The following is a 23,932-nucleotide window of genomic DNA, read 5'->3' on the forward strand; positions in this document are numbered from 1 at the left end:
AATGTTTTCTTATTCCTTAAAAAAATAAATATAAGTTTTGACAGATTGACGGAAAGAGAAAGATAAAGGTCACATGCATCAGGTTTCATCGACAGAGAAACTGTGAATCAGTTCTATATTAAAAAAAATAAATTTATAATCCTTTTTCAGACAGTACTCCTTCAAGCAGTAAATTCCAATAATCAACGACTTCTTCAGTATTTTGCCGATTGTCCTGATATCATCAACAGAATTGTAAGTATAACAGATTGCAAATAAGTTCATTTGAAAAAGTTTGTTGAATAAAACTTTGAAAAATACGCACTTTGAATGAGATAAGGGTTCATCAAATTGGGGACCACATCAATGCACTTTCTTTTTTCAAAATGTAATATGAGTGTATAACTCATTATTATTTATTATATAAATCTTCTATGATTAAAGAACATAGTGTCTGAACTTCGTTTTAACCTCTATTTTGGTAGGCTGATAATATCAGAGAATTTCGTAAGACCTCACTGATAACTTTTGTTATATAGATTTCTTTGTGAACTGATTTTTACACATTTGGGACAAATACATTCCGGGTAAAAATAAATTGGAGGTCGAACAAAATTACTTAGATTGGCGATGCAAACGATTTGATCACTATTTTAATTATTTATGTAAAGAATAACTCATCAAAGTTAATTCAATCATTATATAAACGTTGTTTAAAAGATAATATGACATTTATTTGTAGATAAGATCATGTACGGATGATGTATACTAAGATCAGGATGATAGTCCTATATGTATAACACAGGTTTTTGAATTGTTATTTTAACGGTAGATGTTGAATCCAGAATCTCTTTTTTTGAATCTCGAATGAGCCGTCTGAGCTTTCGTAACCCCAGTCTTTCATAATTTGTTCCCAATTATATTCATGAGGTTGAATTAATTTAATACACAGAGATATACATTTATATGTTTGATTTGGGTTTACGAAAAACCAAGGCTTTGCTTTGCAGTATATGAAACATATTGAAAACAAAGCGACATCAGAAATTGTTTTTACAATATCTATAACTAAGGCTCAAAAGTAGTGTCTTCGAAGATGATTAACTCTTTAAAATCAAATATACATGTATCTAGATTTATCTGAAAGTATCAATCGACCAAGTCTTGTTTGTTTGTTGTTTTTTTAAGTGGTGGTTGTGAAGTAGGTTAACAATATTAAAGCACTTTGAGAAAGTATTGAAGCACAAGACTTTGAACGTGCAATGTTGAATGTGTAAATTCTTCAAAAAATGTGTATCCCTTAATAAACAGGTCTAGGCAACCTCCGTTTTTGGAGGATAGATTTTATCCTCCAAAATTGGAGGATAGATGTTTGCGCCCCCTGGTGGATCTTTTCAGATGAAGGGCAATTAACTCTGTTTTTACAAAGGGAGTTAACTATGAATAAAATATAATTATTAGACAATAAAAATATCACCTTATTTAGCTATTAATAATTATATTTATTGATAATATTTAATAAATATTTAAGTTTAAATAATTGCAGGGCTCTCACATTTTTTTCAATATTCAGGATAATTGATATCCATAAATGGTATCATTTTGTTTAATAAAATTTAACAATGTCTTTTTGTGTGAAGGGGATTAAATTTAAATGGCACTTAATAACCTGTGAATTAATTAGAATAAGAGCTACAAAGTTCCTAAGGTATATGCAAACATTTACTTTATACATGTACACTATAGCAGATCAAGATATCTATTATGTGTCTCTAAACGTGAATTAAGTCATTAATGTTTTAATGAGGAATAAACATCACTATTTTGTGATTTTGATTAAATGAAACAGATGTAAATAGTCTATGTCATTTGTAAAACTGAACACGGGAAGTACACACTTTCAAAGCATATTGTGAAAATACTATACATAGAATTTCAAATCGCCGCATACAATCATTAGTTTATTTCCTTAACTTTATTTCCCATATGGTCTGGTGCTTGCATTTTTTCATTAAAGATATGCACGAAGCCTTTGAAATATACCCATGCTATCCTCCAAAAATGGAAGATAATTTCACTCACAATGCAAAGTGACTTTCCATATATGGTAAAAATCAGCAGCCATCTTGAAATTGAGCTATCCTCCAAAAACGGAGGTTGCCTAGACCTGATAAAAACATTAATAAATTTTTTTTAAATTTCAATATTGTTAATCATGCTATTTGTTTTGGAAACGTGTGGAGTTCGTGGTTTATGAAAACCATTTTAATATAAAATATATAAATATAAGTATATGATAATTGAAAGAAAAGTACGTTATATATGGTTAGAAAATAAATTTTACGAAGTGACATAATGGAAATGTAAATAAATCTTAAAATTACTCAAACTACATCCAAATGCATACATGCATTTGGGAAAATTGGTCATATTGAGACCACTTCAATAACACTTGTCAAAAACAACGAACAAATGCAATTTAACATTTTTCTGCAACATAACAAAAAAGTTGGATAATTGTGCTGAGAAGTTTTTCGTTTGCTTTAAATAAACACCTTCAAAACAAGTATGGGTCTTTCATGTTAAAAACGTCAACATCTCATTAAAAAAACCTGACTGAGTAAATGGTTTGAGACATTTACATGTATCATGGTGACAGCAAAACTTGAATCTACGTTTTTAAACTTCTACGTATTAAACATGTTTTAGTCATTTTTTTCTTTTCAGGTATGGAGGGAAGACTTTATTGGAGACATAGTAGAGAAGAAGAAGGAAATCTTAATACCGTTGATAGTGTATTTCTGTGAAGAAACAGAGCGCGCCTTGTTTATGGATATATCCGCAAATGGACGTCCAGTCTGTCAGGCTACCGGGGTGTAAACGTAAATAAAAGAAACGAGCATGTATTCTATTTGATCGGAAATGCTGTTTCATGTAGTTTTACGCTGACATTGTTGACTTAAGTTTATTTCTATTGTCTGGTAAAATTGTTGAATATTGTACTTCAGGTTAGAAGAAGAAAAAGAAAAAGAAAAAGAAGTTACCTTCTTAAATGATTTTCAGAAAACTATTAATGGACTATTTAATATTTTTTTTTATGAACAAGAAAAAGTAAAGTAAATAAATTTTGTTAAATAAAAACTTCAGGACCAGATAATTTAGAAATGTTCATAATATTTCTTTGTCGTCTTATGATTTTGGCTGAAAAGTTATAAAGAAAAAGTTTTCAACAACGCTGATTTATATGTTTTAAAACTCCATTGATTGATTTAATGGACATCGACCAATAAATTTAGGATGTAATCAACACGATAAAAAAAAAGAATATTGTTAATGTTTTGCAAATCGCTGAATGTGCGCATTCTGCAGTTCTTCTTCAAGCCGGGACATTTATATATTAAAAATATTAAAGAACTATTAATAAGCAGGTAAGAATTCATATGTTTTCCCATTTTAATTTCTGTCTTATATTAAAAGAACCTATCAAATTAGACGGTAGCTCTGTATTTCATAAATCTAGAAAAAGTGTTAAATTGCTATCCGTTTTCGTCCGTCGTCGTGCGACATGCGTCGTGCGTAAACAAATTTACATTTTTAACTTCTTCATAAAAACTACAAGGCTAATTGTTACCATTTTTTGTGCGAGGCATATTTATGGTAAGAGGAGTCTAAATTGTGAAATTCGTGGCTCTACCACCCCGGGGCACCACAAGTAGGGCCAAATATGAAAAAAAAAGCCAAATTTTCAAAATTCTTCTCTACTCCCACAAATGTGAGGAAAAAACTGGTTGCATGGTTATGATGTCCATAAAGCCCTCTACCAAAATTATGAAATTCATGGCCCCTGGTTCAGGGGTTCTGGCTCTAGGATGGGGCCAATATGGCCCTATAGTAAAAATGTATTAAATCTTAAAAAAGATTCTTCTCTACTCCCATATATATTTGTTAAAAACTTAATGCATGATTATGATGTCCATGAAGCCCTCTACCAAAATTGTGAAATTCATGGCCCCTGTGTTAGGGGTTCAGGCTCTATGGTATGGCCAATATGACAATATAGTAAAAATGTATTAAATCTTAGAAAATCCTCTTCTTTACTCCCATATATATTTGTTAAAAACATGATTATGATGTCCATGAAGCCGTCTACCAAAATTGTGAAATTCATGACCCCTGTGCCAGGGGTTCAGGCTCTAGGGTGAGGCCAATATACATATATTATAAAAATGTATTTAATCTTCAAAAATCTTGGTTATGATGTCCTCTACCTAAATTGTGAAATGCATGGCCCCTGAGTCATACATGCATATAATGTTTTAAAATCTTCTTTATTCTCACACATCTGTATAAAAACTGATTTCATAATTATGTCAGTTAGGAAGTCGTCTACTAAAATTTTTAATTTCATTCCCCTGGAGTATGGGTTTTGACTCTAGGGCAGGGCCAAAATGGATGTATAGGTGTTAATGCATATATTGTTTAAATTCATGATTTTGTAGACCAGATCTTTAAGTTTTTTGCCAAAATTATAGGTTTCATAGGTCTTTTTGTAAGATTTCAGGCAGGGAGGTGGTCGTCATTACAAATTTATAATTTTTATACTCCAGAATGAAACCAAATTAAATGTGTATATGAGACTCCTCGACAAGTTTGTATATGGGTTATATGCTACTCAGGTGACCGTTAAGGCCTATAGGCCTCTTGTTATCAATCTTTTCTGTTAATTTTTATTTTAAGCTTACAGATTGACCAAATCAAAACACATATTATTACTCTAGAATATTTAAAGAGGGCTTTAAAACGCTAGAAATTGACACTTTTAAATGTCACTAAATAATCCCGGTTTTAAGAGACTTTAAAAAGGTATACATTTAATACCATGTATGGATTTTTTGGCAATCTATGACAAAGAGGTCATGAAAAATATAGTTAATTTTGGTGACAAATACGGTTCGTGGGGGACCAATGCTCGTGGCTTTTGTGGGTATTCCTTGCCTACGCAATTTTTTCATTTCATTAAAAGCAGACCGTATGGGCCCGGAACGCGATGTTCCAGATATATGACACAAAGTAACGAATAAACAAAAATCTATTCTTAAAATAAAATATTTCGTAAACTGAATCGTCCGGATACTAGTATCAGGAGCCCCACAGTATTTAAAATTCACCGTTTGTTGATTTTTACAAGTGTTTCATAATATTTAAAGAAAATAATTTTACAAGGGGAAAATACTGAAATTATGGTAAAAAGGATCAGATTTGGCGCCTCTTCAACAAATTTGTAAAACTGGCCATTAGCGCCCAAAATATAAAAGGTATATTTGTTATTTGAAGAATTTAAGAATTGAAACGTTGAAAAAATCTATATAGTGTGGCAGCCAGAAATATAATAATCACAAAAAAGTCAGGAAATATTATTGTTAAAAAACATCAAGATAATGTGTAAAAATAATAGAATGTCAAACAAGGAAATCATTACATTGAGAGATTACGCTTCGTCTTTTATTATGGAAAATATGCAAAGTATGTGTACATTAAAAAAATCTAGGGGGATGAGTAATGTTATGTATAAAATACGTGACAGCAAGTCAAGAATTAAGAAAAAAAGATATGATATAAATGTATATAATAGAGCATTATTTTAATACAACAAGGAAGTTGTATACAATACTAAACAACATTAAACGTGAATTGTTTTGAGATAAAGTACCACGGTCAACAGATTGTAGGACTTACTTATCTTGAGAGAAAAATCGATTCAATGCAAATATATCGATAAAAACATTGATAAGTGACATAATGTTTTCAGGTTCACTCTTTAATGACAGTGTAATATACGCTAAAAACCATTCAGTGTTAGTTCATTTTATGAAGTTTGTCATGTAATAATATAAACGTATGTCTACCACAATCAAAAACATCATACATTTCAATGATAAACGAAATGCAAAAATATAAAAGATATTTTAGATTTATTAAGTTTAATCAATAAATGTATCGCATAATATATCGAAATAATATTAAAAATAAACCATCATAACCAGTCTGTATAGTTTAAAACGATATGTTTACTTCAAATTTAAAAAAAATAGAAAATTTATATTCCTTACTTTATCGAAATCGGCAACGGAAAGAAGAAATAAATTCATGTAACAATTGTCAAGCATGGAACGTGCACAGGAATTTACAGTTGCACATCAATTAAAGATTAAACACAAACTGGCATTATTTCATTGTTTGGAATATGTGTTATATACATATTAGTTACCAGTGATAACCAGTGAAAGAAACTAACGCAAAAGTATGCAAGGAAGCGCAATCATGATGTAAACATTAGCTCGTTGGTACATTTTTTGTAAATACGCAGCTATCAGTATTTCCAGGAAACAGGTAATGCTGCACAACATGAAAAATACCTCTTCCCTATGACCACCTATGTACATGATACGGAAAAGAACAAATGAAACCCTTGCTGTTAATGCGCATGTATGCGGGGAATTCTAGCTTATTTAAAATATCTCATAACGGACGCTCATCGTTTACATCATTTTCCAATGAGACTTTTAGTTTCTCGTATTAAGACCATTTTAAAAAACTAAATAAAAAAAAAACTAAATATCTTGCCCGAACAATTATACCATTGATTATATCTATTTTTCTGGGACTTCATTTATTTTATCATTTGCTGTTAATCAGACCTAACTCGACGAGTTCAGTCTAGTTATTGAGACGAATAGAAAACTAGCTGATCCAAGAAAGATAATTCCTTATTACCTCAATTGGTCTCATATGTACAATCTAGAGTTATCATTCCTAGTTAATATTTCGCGCAGTCGTTCATGCGCCTCAGTCAGCTTCCTTTCTGGATTTCGCCTTCGTCGATCCTTAAATCTTATCAGGTAACAACACAGTTGTTAATTTTATAGGTAACATAACGACGGTGAGTGTATATTTCATTTATCCTCGCTCCTACTGTGGATTTATAATTACCAAAACATGCGTCGCTATGCTTGTAGGATGGCTTTAAATACATGTAATATCTCATGTCATAAAAAACTACTCCGTTGAAAATTACACCAGTAATATTATTTAAAATATCTCATAACGGACGCTCATCGTTTACATCATTTTCCAATGAGACTTTTAGTTTCTCGTAATAAGACCATTTTAAAAAACAGGCTCTATGGTATGGCCAATATGACAATATGACAAAATGCTTGGACTGATGCGCTTATCGTTTTTTCAAGCAATTATTTATTGATACACCAAAGGCACCTGAATTTTTATCAATCAGTAGTGAAGCCAAATAATATGTTTTACGGTGCGACTGTTGGGGCGAGCATAGCATGTGGTCAAACAATGAATTATGATAAATCAATAAAAATAAAATTAACAACGTAAATGAATTTGATTGCAAAATAAAATAAAACATACCATTTTTTCAGTAAATTTTCATTATTCATAGCTTATAAGATTTGTTATAATTTATTTATTTATAAGTAAAACAATTATAATTCAATCTCACATACAATGTTGTTGAATAATAAAGATTTTAATATAAATGTTCATTGCTCTGTATCTCCTCTTTTAAAGTGATTGTAACGTCGGTTTATCCCCCTTTTTGCAGTAGACATTTTTTCGTAAACTTGCATATAAAAATTGAATCATTATAGAGCATGTCGACCCCCCCCCCTCCCCATGTTAAAAAAATAATATTTAATTTTCTTTTTCAATTTACACATAGAAAATCGACTTATCTTGGATTTGCTTCCTCCACTTTTTAAAAAAAAAATTTTTTTAAATTTTTTCTTTAATTTACGCTTAAAAAATATTTGCTTATCATATTAAGAGAACATGGAATTGCACCCCCCCCCCCTTTTTGGAATTTGAAGCATGTAATAAATGGAAGTGAAAATAAAGAAACCATTGAACTGCTAAAGACCTGAAGGATTAGAATTTTCATGATTTTTTTTTCTTTTTGCTCGTAAAAATTTTTTGGATGAGCCATCCACCCACCCACCCCATTTTAAAAAAAGGCGATGCTAGTGTACGTTCCAGGAAATTACCATAATCATAGTGAATAAAAAGATGTGAGCATTCATCCAAATGAGTGCAAGTTACAACTGTTTCCTGTATCTGTAGAAATGTCCTCATTCTTTAGCTTTGCAAGATTTCGATAGGATTTTGGTAATTTTAGCAGATTTACAATAACTTCAATTAGAGTTATTTCCCCTTATTGTGACGTCAAATTTCACGGTTAAGTTTCGTCTGACTCTTTAAAACTCCCCTGAGAAATAAAAGTACGCGAACTACACTGTTTTATTTACTTAAAAAGCATGATGTTCTTAAAATCACACATCTTATATGCTTCTCAAAATTATTACTTTGATTATCGCGAGAACGTGAGGTTGGAAACCATTGGTACTATGAATTATGTGTCAAAATTTACTGACGGCGATAAAAATCTATCGGATCAATGTGCAGGGGCGGATACAGGATTTGTAGTTGGGGGGGGGGCGTGGATAAAATTATTGAGGCAGGGGGTCTGGGAAGCTCATGGGTTTTCGTGTATTTTAAAGGTAAAACCAGGCTCAGAATAGTGGTATTTTTTTAGTTATGTACACTTTACAAAAAAGCCTATAACATATATATAACATAACATATATTGATAGAATGTGTCTTATATAGCGCTCGGGATGCTAAAATGGCGCACCTTGGAAATGATGTGCGCTAAAAATTCTGTTTTTAACACTGTCCTAGCCTTATTTTAATGTAAATAACGGTTTCAAATCTTCATTGTGATTCCAACATTTACCTACACGCTGTCAAACAAGAAGATTTTCTGTTAAACCGCCTACTTTGGACTTTTTCCAATCTCCTAAGAGGCATATTTCCCGCCAAAATGGTGGATATGACAGACGTGCCGAAGTTGGATCCTTCGTGGACAAGAATTATATCAGAGTATCCAAGGTCCAGCTTACCAAAAAAAACTTAATAAAAGAACAGGTAAAGCTAAGAACTCATTATTTGAGGAACTTGACGTACAGCTTTACGATAAGGGAGCGAATATGGTGACTTTTCACACCGACATCCATCGTCTCTATCCATGGATCAAAACTCTTGACTTATTTTACTATAACCATCTAGGTAAATTTGCTAGATGGCGGATAGTATCAAATTAGTAAAATTAAGAGTCATTGCATAGATTTTACTCAAAGATCTGCAATGAGCTTGTCAAAAACTATATTTTAGATCACTTAAATCCTAAACTCAATGACAATCATTTGGTAAAATAAATCATTAACTACATTGGGTCAAAAAAGTGTCTAGACAATACTATTTTTCACAGAGATATGACCATTACAGAATTAATTCAAGATAACTTCAAAGTAACGATAAAAGATAAAATTAGCGTCTGCACAAGAATTTTTTTCAACTATTTCAACTATGTTTTATTTCATGGATTAATTAAAAATCTTTTTTTGTAATGATCGCGACCATAATTATTTCAATTTTATTTTCTGATAAATTAAATTGCATGATACGATCAATAAATAAACAAATCGTTTTACAGCTAAACAATCTGAAAGTTTTTGATGAAATGTGTCTTGAACTACACAATTTCGTTTTTATTTTTATTGAAATATGATTGTATAGCAATTGCTCCTGTAAGATAAGAACATAGAAATATTTTAAATAAATACATTGTTTTCAGTTAAAGTTGGATTTTGGTGAAAATAAAATATCCTTAACCTTATTGCATTTACAACACACAACCAACCCTACTCAAAAGATGCTTTGCTAACTGCAGAAGGGATGGGCTTTATATTAATAGATAAGTGAACATGGTGAATGAAGAAAAGTACTAATATGTTAAACTAGAGAGACAGACAGCCAGGGGGCGGTCAGCGATAATGTTATGTATACATATTTGCATCTACCAAGTATGATTCCCTCTATTTCTTACGGAAACTGATTGGTCATTCATAGTCCTGTGTGAACTGACTAGACTGAAATTTACACGCCCCTTTAATCGATTGGTTGAAACCTCCAGCAACTGAAGAAAAATCACGGACTGCACAAAATAACCATGATGATGTCAGACTCAAATTTCCATAGAAGGCGATTTCGTTGTTTCTCTTATTTAACATACTGAGGTACATTAACGAAAACGTCGAAAATGTTCTTACTTTTTACAATCAATTTATGAATTTCTTAGGGAAAGATGTAAATACAAACAATGAAATGCTATCTTTGATGATTCATGCAGGTTATAAATGTAGCGATACTTGCAGAAAAAGTACATAATCGTAAACATGGGTTATGTATTCTTTTTCTGAAATGTCACCACCTTCATATCCCGCATGAATCACCACAGAAAGCATTTGATTGTTTAAATCTACCACAACTTTCAATAAGAAGGCCGAGTATAACATTACTAATGTGTATTTTATATTCCAAAAAACAGTACATTCAATATCATATGATAAAAATTAAGAAAACGGAAATAACAGTCCTCTTAATTGTGATACAAACATCACTTATAAGTTATCGGTTATTTGTTAGATACTTAACTGTACTTCCCCGAGTCTGATACTATTTATGCGTCATATAGTGTTTTAAGATGCATAGTTATAGCAAGGACTTCAAATTTAGTGTTTTTAAAAGTTGCGCATATGACTGAAGTAAAGGATCCTCGACACCCGTGACTTCTACTTTTATGACAGTACGTCACAACATGGCAATTTGAACGCATTGTTAAACAGTTTATATTGCCATCTCTGTGTTGCAATTGGTTTAGATTTGGTCTACCAACCCACTGATTCCGAGTTCGATTACCTACATCAGGGACTTTTGTTTTCATGATTCATGAGTAAAATTTAATAAAAAAAATTACTTTTCCCCCAAAATTGAAAATAATTTTGGTCATTTTTAAGTCTAACACATGCTAAAAATCCATATCTTTAAGTAATTTAGAATAATGGGCTGGTATGCAAAACTTTTCCCAGGTTGTGGAGGACCCTTAAGGGTTTTCATCTCTCATAACAGTTAAGAGCTAAAAGCTTAAATGAGATTTTCTAAACTTTTCTTAACGATTTGTCTGAGGTCTCCTGTTGGCTTTGTCCTGGTCCGCGATGTAAACTTTTCTTTTATCTTTTTTCTTTTCTAAAATGACTAAGATAATTTCAATTAAACACACAGGTATACAACTCGTGCAATTTACTGTTTAAAAAATCGAGTTTTGATTTACCCATATTTTGATAGCTGATGCTTTGATACAGTAGTTTTAAATCATAATAAAAATGAAAAAGAAATGCGTGCTCAAAAAGCTCTGGCAAATTGTAATATGAAACCAAAAATTAAAGTTTTAATTTATAGAACTTTTACTATACTAATTATTTATCTTTCTTTAAAACAATTTCGAGAGAAAATGTATCAATCCGCGCTTGTCGTTTCATTTAAATGTTGTAAAAATGTTGTAAAATCCATTGTCATGAATTAAGTTCAAACAGCGTTTTCACATGAAATGGGGGTGCGTCTTTTTACCCCAATGAACCCCAATGATACCCCAATGAACCCCAATGATACCCCCAATGAACCCCAATGATACCCCAATGATACCCCAATGAACCCCAATGATACCCCAATGAACTTTGAAATACCCAAATGATGTTCATAATTGATACACTTAATGAATTTAATGTAACAACATGTTACACAAATGAAATTTCAACTACGTGCCGTTTTTTCACCGATTGGGCCATATTTTGTAATGGGAAATGATTAGAATTTTTTAAGCTAAAATTTGACTCAAAGATTGTTTGTGACCTGTAATTATGTCCTGATGGGAGCTTTGGTCATTGGTGCTAGTTCAACATAACTTTAAGAAAAAGAGACATATCGATTCTTTTCCATTAGAGAAAGACTTCAGTTTTAATATTTTCATTTGTGAGCTTGCTCGCAGTACCTCTAGTTATTATCAAATGACTATTATTATCAAAGTACATTGTATACATTTATTAAATTATACAAAACATATCCCCAATATTAATAACACAAGGCACCTTTAACGTGTCGGGTCCAATGATATCTATAGATACTAAGCCAGGAAATTGAATATATAGAGCACTGAAAATGGCTAACGACGCGAATTTTTACAATTTCAATTTTTCGTGTCGCTATCCATTTTTAGTGCTTTATATACGTGCGGACCCATATACGAGAGTTTTTCAGTAATTATTGAGACATTTTCTCTTATTCGTTTAGGAACAAAGATTAGCTCTTGAAATTTCACAAAAATCTAAATAAGGATAGAGTTTATTGATGTGAAAAGTTTTCTGTCTACGGCATGATTAGATCATCCCTAGTTAGCTGTTCAACGTGTCTTGGACCAGTGACCCGGCGCAAGTTCTGCAAATTTTCATTGGGGTATCATTTGGTATCATAGGGGTATCATTCGGTGTATTTGGGTATCATTGGGGTAGCATTGGGGTTCATTGGGGTATCATTGGGGTTCATTCGGGTATCATTGGGGTATCATTGGGGTTCATTGGGGTATCATTGGGGTTCATTGGGGTAAAAAGACGCACCGATCAAACTCTATTCTTAATAATAATAGTAAAATGTCAAAATTCAAAACGAGTTGCTGAAAATATAGTAATTAAAATTAAATCTACCATTAAAATTAGTACAACCAACTCGTTATTTTCTTTGTGGTGTGTTTTTAATGTAAACAGCCAATGATGATTCATACAACAATTATGTTTTAGCGGCCCATTTGACGCTTGAGTCAATATAATTTCTTGTCTCATTTTAAAAAGTAAAACGCGCTCAATTTGTACATTAAATTACAGAAAATTAAATTATAAGGATTGAACTCAATAACCACCCAAGTTGTACTCGTATAACCTGGGTATACATTGAGTTCATTTCTTGAACCCAATAGCTGGTTAATTATCCTAAAATAAATTAACAGTTGACAGCTGAGGCCTTTTTGTAAACTGTTTTGCGATGTAGGAAGTGTGTATCTCCCAACGTTAATGATTATAAATAGTAGGAAGCAAACAAAAATTGGCATTTTTTCCCCCATATACTATTAGCCAAACATGCATGTAACTAAAATAATGATTTATCTGATGTGCTTGTGTTTGGTTTATATATTAATTATCTGATATGTTAAGATTAATTTTACATATTTTATGATACAGACTCTGATTGTTTTATCATGAATACCAGGGCTGCGTTTCACAAAAAAACTTACGGATTATGACCGATTAATGAATGATCATTAATCATGAACTAATCAATGTTTTCTTCAAATGGCTGTAAAACATGATTATGGAAATCAAAATAGTTGTAAATAAATAGTTTTATAACAATTTGTTCATTAAAGATGAATTCATGTAAAATACAGTTCTGTATATGATTTAATTCTGGTTGTAACGCGACATTTGATGGGATAGAAAAATTTGGTTGAATTTGCACGTCACAAGACACGCCATAATGCACCAACGTCAAAACGTACTAATCTGCTCGATGTTACGTTTGAATTTTAAAGAAAGTTATATCAAATTAAGAAGTAAAACCACTCAATATGTCCGGTAAAATAAAGAAAAATAACTTATAAGAATGAACTCAATATCTACACAAGTTATACTCGTATAACATGGGATGGAGCAATTTACGCTTTCTTAGCCGGAAGCTATTGAAAGCAGAGTCCTGGCTGTAGGTGGGCAAATCGCCAATGTTACTATAAATAGCACAACTTCAAAACTAAACAAAACAGATATCCAAACAGCGTCAAAATAAAAGCTTCCGCTATACCAAATAGTTACACAAAGAGCCACGATTTGTCAAAAGTGTTGGCATTTCGTTTCTTCCTCTTTTTTTTTTCGAGAGAATTGATCTTTTTTAGTTTTCTTATTTATAACGTGTTTTAAAAACAAGACTGTGCATTTTGGACACATACAATGCGCATGAATTTTGGTGCGCGTTTAAGAAATGGGGATTGAATATATAACGCTTGTTGCAAAATTCAAGGCAGAAACTGTTGAACTTTTTTCTACTAGACACACTTATTTTTGTTTATAGTAGCTTACAAAATTTGGGCGCTCTCTGACGCTTTGCCGGCATTAAAAGCGTAAGAGAGAGAGGGGAGAGAGAGATTTTCAGTCTTTACTACAAAATATGCATAAAGACACACCAAAAGAGGCCGGCTTTGAGTACTTTAGTACTTTGATTATAATCAGCTTTGCAGGTTATAAAGCGTAAACGGCCCCAACCCAGGTTATACTTCATTCAATTGAATAATTTTCCTCATGATCATTTGTCTACCAATCTTAAAAAATATATATACTTACAAAAATGTTCCACATAATTATTCATTTTCATATAATCCATTTGTACCATTAAGTAAACGTGATACTAGTACATAGAATTTATATACTTATCTAAAACGAAAGCATGTTCAGCTTCTAAAAAAAGTCACAAATTAAGGAGTAGTCATACAAGGATGTATGTATATTTAATTTTTTGCTAACTCTTAAACCACGAGAAGATACTTATCGCTCTTGATAACGAATATCGTCCAGCATCTCGAAAAGCAAACAATTAAAAATTTGAAATACGCGCGAGAATATAAATGCCCATATATTTATCAAGGTTTCTTGAGATAGCATGCTGTAGTTTTAATTCATATCTTGTGCACATCCTTGTTAGGGCCTGCTCTGTTGGGGCCCTACAGTGATCAGTGTGTCCGTCCGGTCGACCTTCCATCCATCCATCAGTCCATCCTTCCGTCCGTCTGTGATTACTTGTCCGGAGCATATCTTCTTTCCTCTTAGCCCAGTCTGGCTCGTACTTCACCCACAGACTTCCATTGGGTAAAGGGTGTGCAGTGACCTTGAACCATATTTCTAGCTTAAAGCTAAAGGTTATTACAGAATTATATGAAAAATCCTTATTCAGAGAAAATTGTCTTTCCCCTTTGTTCAATCTGCCTCAAACTTCAGTCTTAGAGTGTTAATGGTGAGAGGGTGACCTTAAATGAAGTTTGTAGGTCAAGGATCAAGGTCATATTTGATCATGCAAAAATTCTTATTTTCTTCTGAGCTCTCAACTTAACCCTATTTGGTTCTACTTCACATAAACATTTTTTTAATTGAGAGGGTCCGAGTGACCTTGAACCAAGTTTCAAGGTCAAAGCTGAAGCGATATATGCAATACCAATCTGTGCATGCACGGGTCAAAATCTAGTTATATGAAAAATCATTGTTCGGAGCATATCTTTTCTCCCTTTTATCTAATCTGGCTCATACTTCACTTCTCACAGAGTGTATACGATCAAAGGGTGTACAGTGACTTTGAACAATGTTTGTAGGTAAGCGTCAAGGTCATATTGGATCCCACAAAAAAAAATTTCAGAGCATATATATATATACTCTCTACTTGGCCCTATTTGGCCTTTACTACACATTAATAGAGCTTTTTGGTTTATGGTTTAGAGTGACTTTATAAATTAAACCAAGTCAATATGAAGGTCATTGCAGATCTCTATATAATCAGTTTTAGACCGTGAATTATTTTCCATTTGCTTAACCTTGCTTAGGTTGAACAAAAATCCTGTATATAAAGAGTAATGAAATTGAATTTAAAGTTTTATGCCATCTGAAAAATTTCAAAGTTATAGGTCAAGGTCGAAGCAAAATTCTCTGAAATGCTTTTCATCCTATTGTCCATTATTTTAGCGGGGCCTTTTGAGATGGACACCATCTCAATGTTGTCCACTTTATTTTACCTTAAAAGAAAATTGTTCATACCATTTATAAAAATTAAACGCATTGAGCAAATTACTGAAAAAAATATTTTTGATTTTTGAATAAAATTATAGATTTTACCCATGTTCCATATTTGAATCTTTATTTTGCATTCATGACGTTGCGATAAACTGAGACTCTAGATCTGTAGAAGAGAAAATAAAAACTGATATTGAAGAAAATTTAAAAAGTGTTAGCCTTGGTAATTTTATATATAGATAGAAGCTTCCCTCGGATTTTTTTTTCTAATCTTCCTCCTTAAAGGACCAATACCCTATTTGTTATTTTAAAAACTCAATGTACATATTAGTTAACATAGCATTTCAAATATTTTGACCAACATGTGAAGGTAAGAAATCAGGTTACAAGTGAGGTACGGAGATTAGAATTCATTGTTATGTAAACAAAGCTGGAGTTTTGTTGTACTGTGAAGAAATTATTCTGTAAGTTATAGCAAACAAAACAAAACTAATTCAATATGTTCATTAACAATATAATTAATCATAGAAAGCAAGATTTGATTGAAATGTACATTAATACAACACATACAGTAACGAGAATTTGTAACAAAAAACATAATTTTGAACTGTGTGATAAGCTTGTAACTTAATATCACAGGTGCTTGAGAACAGGATCGACCCTACCCCATTTCTATCACCACACCAAGTATATAGACCCCCGGGACTTCATTATTTTTTAAAATTAAATTATCCTTTTATGACATATTTCTAATCTAATTTATACATTCATTGGATAAAATTACCTAAAACAAACATGTTTTAAAAATCAGACCATCTACATATATAATACAAGAAGGTTGCTTAACTTCGTCTGCCAGCCGAGAGGCACTGCCGATGAATATTTGTTGAAATGCACTATCAAACTACATCTACCAGTAAATCTTCACTGAATATATGTAAGCCATGCCCGTGTAATTACATTTATTGGGTAAATTAGGACATTTTTCAACGACAATTTGCAAGTTTTGAACCGATCCATCTAGAATCAACGGAAGTGAGGGTTTATCGCAAGGAAGATAACTCTGCTCATAAACAGAGAAGTCCCGAATTAACACGAGAACAATGAAAAGGTAAGAGATTTACGAAATTGCATGCGAAACTCGGAAAAAGTACAATCATTTGAGGTATGAATTCTAATCAAGCCGCGAAGAACTGAAAATTTTTTATCGTCTTGGGTACTGGGAAATCTAAAAGAAGGTATTGTTACTGAGTGTATTACAATGGAAGACATAAAAGAAACATTTTAAAAAATTAATGTTTCGAGTTATCTTCCTTGCGATAAACCCTTACTTCCGTTGATTCTAGATGGACAAAGTTAGCAACCTTCTTGTTATATATATTTATATATAGAGGGTCTGGTTATTTAAAAATGTTTGTTATATGTAATTTTGGGTAATGAATGAATAAATTAGAATAGAAATATGTAATAAGAGAATAATTTAATTTTAAACAGAGTAAAGTCCCGATGGTCTTTGTACTTGAGAGTGGGGATGAAAGGGGTGTGGGTTTGATCCTGTCCTCAAGCACCTGTGCTTAATATTTGACATTCAAGTTTCGTTCAAGCATGAACAATTTACCCATGTTATCCATTCTAATCATTAAAAGAAAAAATCGAGCTTGAATCGTGACTTGGTCCTTTTTAAAAAGAGGTGTTTTTTTTTTACATGTGAAGTATGCTAATGGAAATCAAGTTAATTGAAAAATCTTAGTTCTATTTAAAATACCATTGATATCTTCATGATTATTATACATTTAATAATAGGCACAAATCTTTCATTAGACGTCGATCTTTTATATTAGCATTCTAGATTTTAGCCGAAAACACGAAATTCATTAAAAAGTGACAAATTAATTTAATATTACCAAAAACTATAGTGTAAGAATGTCGTATAAGATATGCGGCATTCTTTTAAACTTCTTTTTATGTAAACTGTGTCATAATATCAAATGAAAACATTAAATACACATCTTGTTCAATTTAAAGAAATTAAAGTACAGTAAATATACAAATTCTATGAAAAATAACTCTTTATGGCATTTCTTTTTCCAATCAACAAACCCAGCTACATCCCTTTCATCCTGTGAAAAGAAGAGATTGTAAATTCTCGACATTGTGGAATGTTGATAAATTTTCTTCAAAAAATCCACTTATTGAATAATCAATATATAATTAATGGCATTGTAACAATGATTTCTAAACACATTTAGCTATCCAGTAAACGTTATGATCGATGTATTACAAATGTATGAAATAATATACATGTAATTTGTTTTTCCTAACAGCTAAAAAATTGTTCAATGAATAAAACAAACTTTTAAAAATCTTTTCAAAAATGCAGAAGTGTCTTCGATACATGTCGTTTAACTCAAAACTCTTTAAAATTCGTGAAAATACACATATTGTATCCAGTACTTACAAGTTATGCATTTCGATTCTATTTTTATCATGGAATATTGACTTGATGATAAACTTAATGTCAACAATTTTTTACTTTAAAGTTTTCAATAGAAAAATATGTTAAGCACATTTGTCGTCAAAAACGCAATTAACATATTTCATATGAAATCGCATTATCGGATTATAGTTGTAGATTATAGCTAAGGACACACTTTCCTAATCGGAAAAGTAATGACAAATCGTTTTCTTTTATTTTTATACCTTTTTCTCTCACATTTTTCAGTTGAAAAACAACGCTTTTTTGTGACCCGAACGTCACAATTACCCCTGTGATTGTTGATAAGGTAGTCATACATACTGTTAAAAGTTTTGTGCATTCTATGCAATAAAAAGCTTTACTTTCTTTTGTGGCGTTTCTGTTAAGGGGAATATGCGACCATTTTGAACATTTTAGGATCAATATGAAAACATATCTTAAACTTATATGTTTTCGCCAAAAACTGACCAGAAAAAAACTCTTAAACTGGACAAAATATGACTGAAATTGTGCTTCGTTTTCTTTTATGAATTTAACATAATCTTGTAATACAGTTATAAAGTATAAGAAATAAAGAATTGTTCCATAGTTGTTAATTATTTCTAACCTTTCCTAAAATCAACAGCAGCTGTTCAAGACTATAGGATTCACTTGAATTGTTCATGTACTTTCTCCGCCATTAACGCCTCTTTTGTATACGTTATGGTGCTGTAAGATGATAAAACAGGCATTAAAAGAATTGTCTGAAAAAATTTTAATTTTTTATGTTGAGGTTAATTTTGTTCAAACATGATGAAAATATATGCCAGGTTAGCATTCTCTATTGATGTTGACGATAATATTCATATATTTCTAAATTTAAATGTTTTGCATCTTTTATTAAAACAATACAACAATAGCTTTCCGTCTCTAATTTAAATATCCATTTATTCAAAAGACAATCTAACTCATATACTAGGGTACCATTTTTTCCATGTTTACATGCACATGCATAATCAAGAAATACAGTAACGCTGTCCAAAAACATTTGTGTTTAACTTTCTGCAACAAAATTCTTTCTGAAATTAATCACCAATTTAAAAGAACACTCATGCAATAAGTGTTACATAATGCCAAACAACATATGAGTATACAAAATACGTCAATTTCTAGTACTTTTCAACCTTAAGAAAGCAGTAACGCCATGATTGATTGATTTCATTGTCTCACATTTTTCATAAATTCAAATCATAGATAGTAAAATTGTTTTTCGTAATATTAAAAAGGAACTAAAATGATAAAATAATGGTACAAAAATCTTAAAGATCACAATTAAATGAAAATGAGCTCAATGATATACAAATCAATGATCCTATTATAAAATCCCCATTTACACTTTCCTCCAATGCTTCCATGGCCAGTTCTGCTAAGAAAGAAAGATGGTTAAATGAAAGCAAGGACACTGATGATTCATCAACAAGTGAACAGGCGTAATGTAGTACATTTCCACCACCAAAGAGCAAAACCAGAAAAGGGGACTGAAAGAGAACGAAATGAGATGGTGAACGTTTTTTGAAGAGTACACGAATGGACAAAAACATGAATGAATTTAAAGAGAGGAACTGCAGAGAGAAAAATGGGCTTGATGCGAGAATCAACTGATTTCATGAACAAAGAAAGAGAACTACATAACCATAAATAATCAAGATTGGAAATGAAAAAATATGAACAAAAGTCTAACCTTATCAATACCAGACAGTGGTCTAAATAAGCAAAGTCTGCAAGCGTTACTGCATCATCAAGGCCAAAGAAGCTGCTATGATAGTCCTACCCATTATAACCCCAGGCAAAGAGGTCACCTTTCTCTCCAAAATCGGTCCATCTTCTGCAAATGAAAGTGAAATAACATACAAAGTCACACAACAGTTGATAAAGGTATATTATGTAACAGCAGACAAAAACAGCTGTATATTTTGTCATTATTTGCGTGCAACTTTACAAAGGAAAAGCTTCTTCAGTTTGAACCACCACTGACACAACCCAAAATCGATTCAGCTAAAAAAAATGCTCCAATGAAAGGACCAGAACAGATTCTAGATAACTTAAGATATACAGAAAACGTCTGACCAGACCGAATAGCGACACTCTCTGGAATATGCTTCAATGCCTTCGATTTTCAGAGTTCTCGGTTTTGTTACCATGCAACTTCGCTTGTCAAATGGGAAAAAAATCCAAAAGTCATTATAAATGCTATGAGAGCTAGAATCATTGCACACTACCTAGAGTATTGAGAGGAAACAAATTTCCAAAACTTAAGATAGTATATTTGTACAGAATCACGCAATCTTGTCGAGCATTGAAAAGGAATGCAATGCATAGACTTGACAATACGACAACACTTGGAATGAATACTATGGAGTCATTACAGACGGTTGTAACACGACTAGGGTAATATGGATCGGACATAGAGAAAAAAATCACTCTGATTGATATGGTCAGCTTCTGTAATCAGCACTTAAAATTTGATGTGAAAAGCCATTTCAGCAGAACTTTCTCATGCAATGTATATTGTACAATGTTTGCTCTGAGTTTCAAGTAACTGTAATGAGGACCATTCAGACATTTGCTTGAAATGCGTTTTAACACACAAACTTAGAGAGGCCATCACTGAAGCTATTAAAACAGTCAGAATACCATCTGAGGATTTGATGGAGGAATTGCAGCAAGTAAGCACCATGGCAACAAAAGCTGCTAAGGATTACAAGGTTCACCTTCTAAGAACCATGCACGAAGACTTTGCAAGATCAACACCTTCAGCCAATCAGCGATTTCTTATAAAGGATTGGGTCCCGGAGTTTCTACCTCTCCAGTATAGGGAAACACAGTCAGACGTCTTTGGGAAATAAGGGCTTCAGTTGGCACATTTCACGTTTAATTAACTTGCAAGAAGAATGACCATAAACGGACAGCTAGCATTTCGTCAGAGCATCTTGATTTGAGCACATACATCTAAATTCTTGAGAATAGTACTCATGGTTGGTTTTCTTATGCTTATATTATTAGAAGTCTTCTTTTAAATCTATCAATGCAGTTTCCAAACCTAATAGAGATTTACATGAAGACAGAAAATGCTGGTTGCTATCAGTGTACACCACTAATTTACTTTTTAAGTCAGAATCAGTCATTTTCCTATTACCATCAAGGAGTTCTACCTCAGTGAAGCACAGTCTGGAAAAGATCCAAACTGGTTCATGTCAAATGCTTGTTGCTAGATTTCTGAATAAAATGATATTCTTTCTGCTTCCGACTTAATGAAAGCATTGGAAGGTTATAATGGATAAGAAGGAACTAAATAATATGTTATCTTCATTTAACAATGCAAAGGAGCAAAGATAAAACCCAAAACTTCTCAGATAATCCTTCTGAACATTTTCAGAATTGATGTTGATTCAGTATCTGCATAAAGGGCATTTCAGGTTATTTGTGAACGTCTTATTGAGACAAAAACTTTCGAGGATCAGCATCTTAATATTAGAGAAATATGAAAATAATGAGTAATAAATAGTTTTGAGGCAAATGTTATAAAAATTGATAATCTTTGCTAATATAAAGTTTAGTTTAATAACATAAAGAAGACATGAAAACTATTTTGTTTCCGTCGTATAAATTACATGTGAATTTACTGTATAGTCTCTGTGTCATGAATTACCAAATAAATGTATTCGCTCTAATAATTAAAAATTACAAATTATATGTGTTAGAGAAATTTCCATCTCATGCAGTTTATGATAGACAAGTATGTGTTAAAATGATAAACCGAAACATTTAAAATGAAATAGAGCAGGAACAGATCCAGGATCAGGGCCAGGGGGCACCTGAATAATGATTTGTATGCATGCCCAGATCTCTATTGCCAGAAACAGTATGAGAGGCCTGCTAACCTTGAGAAACATCTAGCATTAGGAAATCGCCTTTACAGGAAAGCAGAAGAAACTGGAATCAGTTGTGACGTCAAAATCTGGGTTGAGTGTTCTGCCATCCTACACGACAGAAATATGCTCACAATTGTGAGGCAATGTCGTCTCAGAGTTATGGTGAAGTTGTTGGCAAAAAGAGAAATTGCTTAAAATTGTTTAATATGTCTTATTGAAGACATAATGAAAACTGCTGAGGTTTTTATAAAACTGTTAATTTGGTATTGTTAAGTGATATATTTGATAGAACCCATAATATTCAATTTGATTCTAGATATCGTTCTTTTATTTTTGATTTAAACATATAAGCAATATACATTTAAATAATTTGGTTGATGTTGGTTCATAAGATGAAAAAGTTCAAACACAAATTATGAAACATAAGTTAACGTGAACGTTCTTGTTATATCAGGAAGACCAAACATCTACAACATTTGCACTAAATGGTGATTTATTTTCAATCTTGACCAATATATCTGTTGGGTCTGAATTGCTGATTTTGTAATTTTGCACACCAGCCCTGAACTTAACTAGGATAACTTAAAAAGCTTGTAGTACAAACATGATTAATTTTTAGCATTAATCACTTACATACCTTTTATTTCCATCATGCATAGTTATTGTAGCATTACAAGTGCTTAATGATTGTAGAACCTCAGATAGGCTTAAACATTTTAATATCACAGATTAAAAACCTATTGCGATTATACTACAAAATAAAATTGAATTTTATTTATTTTATTTAGCGAATTTGATCCACTTCATTAGAAAATAAGTATGTCTAACATATACAATACATATTTTGGTAAAAATACTTATCGAACAAGTAAACCATACTTTGGAGGCAAATAAAATTGACAAATACTTAGTAATGGAATAATATAATGTGAACTTATTTAAAAGGCTACACATAGCTTATACATGTTTGTATGCTATCTTGATGACCATCATTTCTGACATGAAATTTCAATTTCAGTCGAATTCTCGTCCAAGGATACCGCTCTATTCAACCCACTATGTCCAGAACTGATCCTAGAATATATAATCATATGTTGTAGAAAAGCACTAACTTAAGTGACTAATTAAAGCATTTGACTTTTCTAGAATGGACGTTAATTTTTTTAGAACTATTTTAACATGAGCTTGGACTTAGGGTAGGTGTGTCAAACATCAATGTGACGTGGGCCTGTCTATTTCACTGCTGGCTACCTATTCATGGCTTTGAAATCAACAAATTCTTGTATGACTTTTGACCCAAGATTACACAATCTGAGTATATTTCACTTGAAACCAGTGTCATTTTTAACGTGTTTTGCACAAGAAAAAAGATGGCTACATCCTACCGAAAGTCCAATATCTTGTTAAATGGTTCTATTGTAATTATGATATAAACAAACATAGTTAAGATTTTTTATAAATATTTCATATGCATCTGATATTTAGCTCCACTATAGTTACATTCTCTGTATTATACGTCCCTCTGCAAAGTTGTTATATAAATGAATATCAAAGAATCTACGTTCCACAAATTGTGAAACCCGCACTTTTATGAAGTCTGATTTTATTATTATGCGCCTCCATTACTAACTATATTAAACTAGCGTCTCTAAAACTCACGATCATAGCTACACAGGTCACATATGCGACTGATCCACTAAGCAATCGGTTCAAAGTTCTGAAATGATTGTACAGGTGTCTCCGTATTAAAAGGTATATAGTTAATACCTAGG

At 31.9% G+C, this 23,932-nt stretch overlaps 1 long non-coding RNA gene across 4 annotated transcripts in view; it reads right to left on the minus strand.

The window, feature by feature from the left end:
* LOC128155195 (uncharacterized) overlaps nt 1–14,452 on the minus strand; it is a 32,529-nt gene extending 18,077 nt beyond the window's left edge. For all 4 annotated transcript variants that reach the window (XR_008239574.1, XR_008239573.1, XR_008239570.1 and 1 more), the window contains exon 1: nt 14,340–14,452. This is a non-coding gene — a long non-coding RNA (uncharacterized LOC128155195). The remainder of the gene's footprint in view (nt 1–14,339) is intronic.
* Nucleotides 14,453–23,932: the final 9,480 nt, after the last annotated feature.

Source organism: Crassostrea angulata, chromosome 7 (assembly GCF_025612915.1).
Source record: "Crassostrea angulata isolate pt1a10 chromosome 7, ASM2561291v2, whole genome shotgun sequence".
NCBI classification, from domain to species: domain Eukaryota; kingdom Metazoa; phylum Mollusca; class Bivalvia; order Ostreida; family Ostreidae; genus Magallana; species Magallana angulata.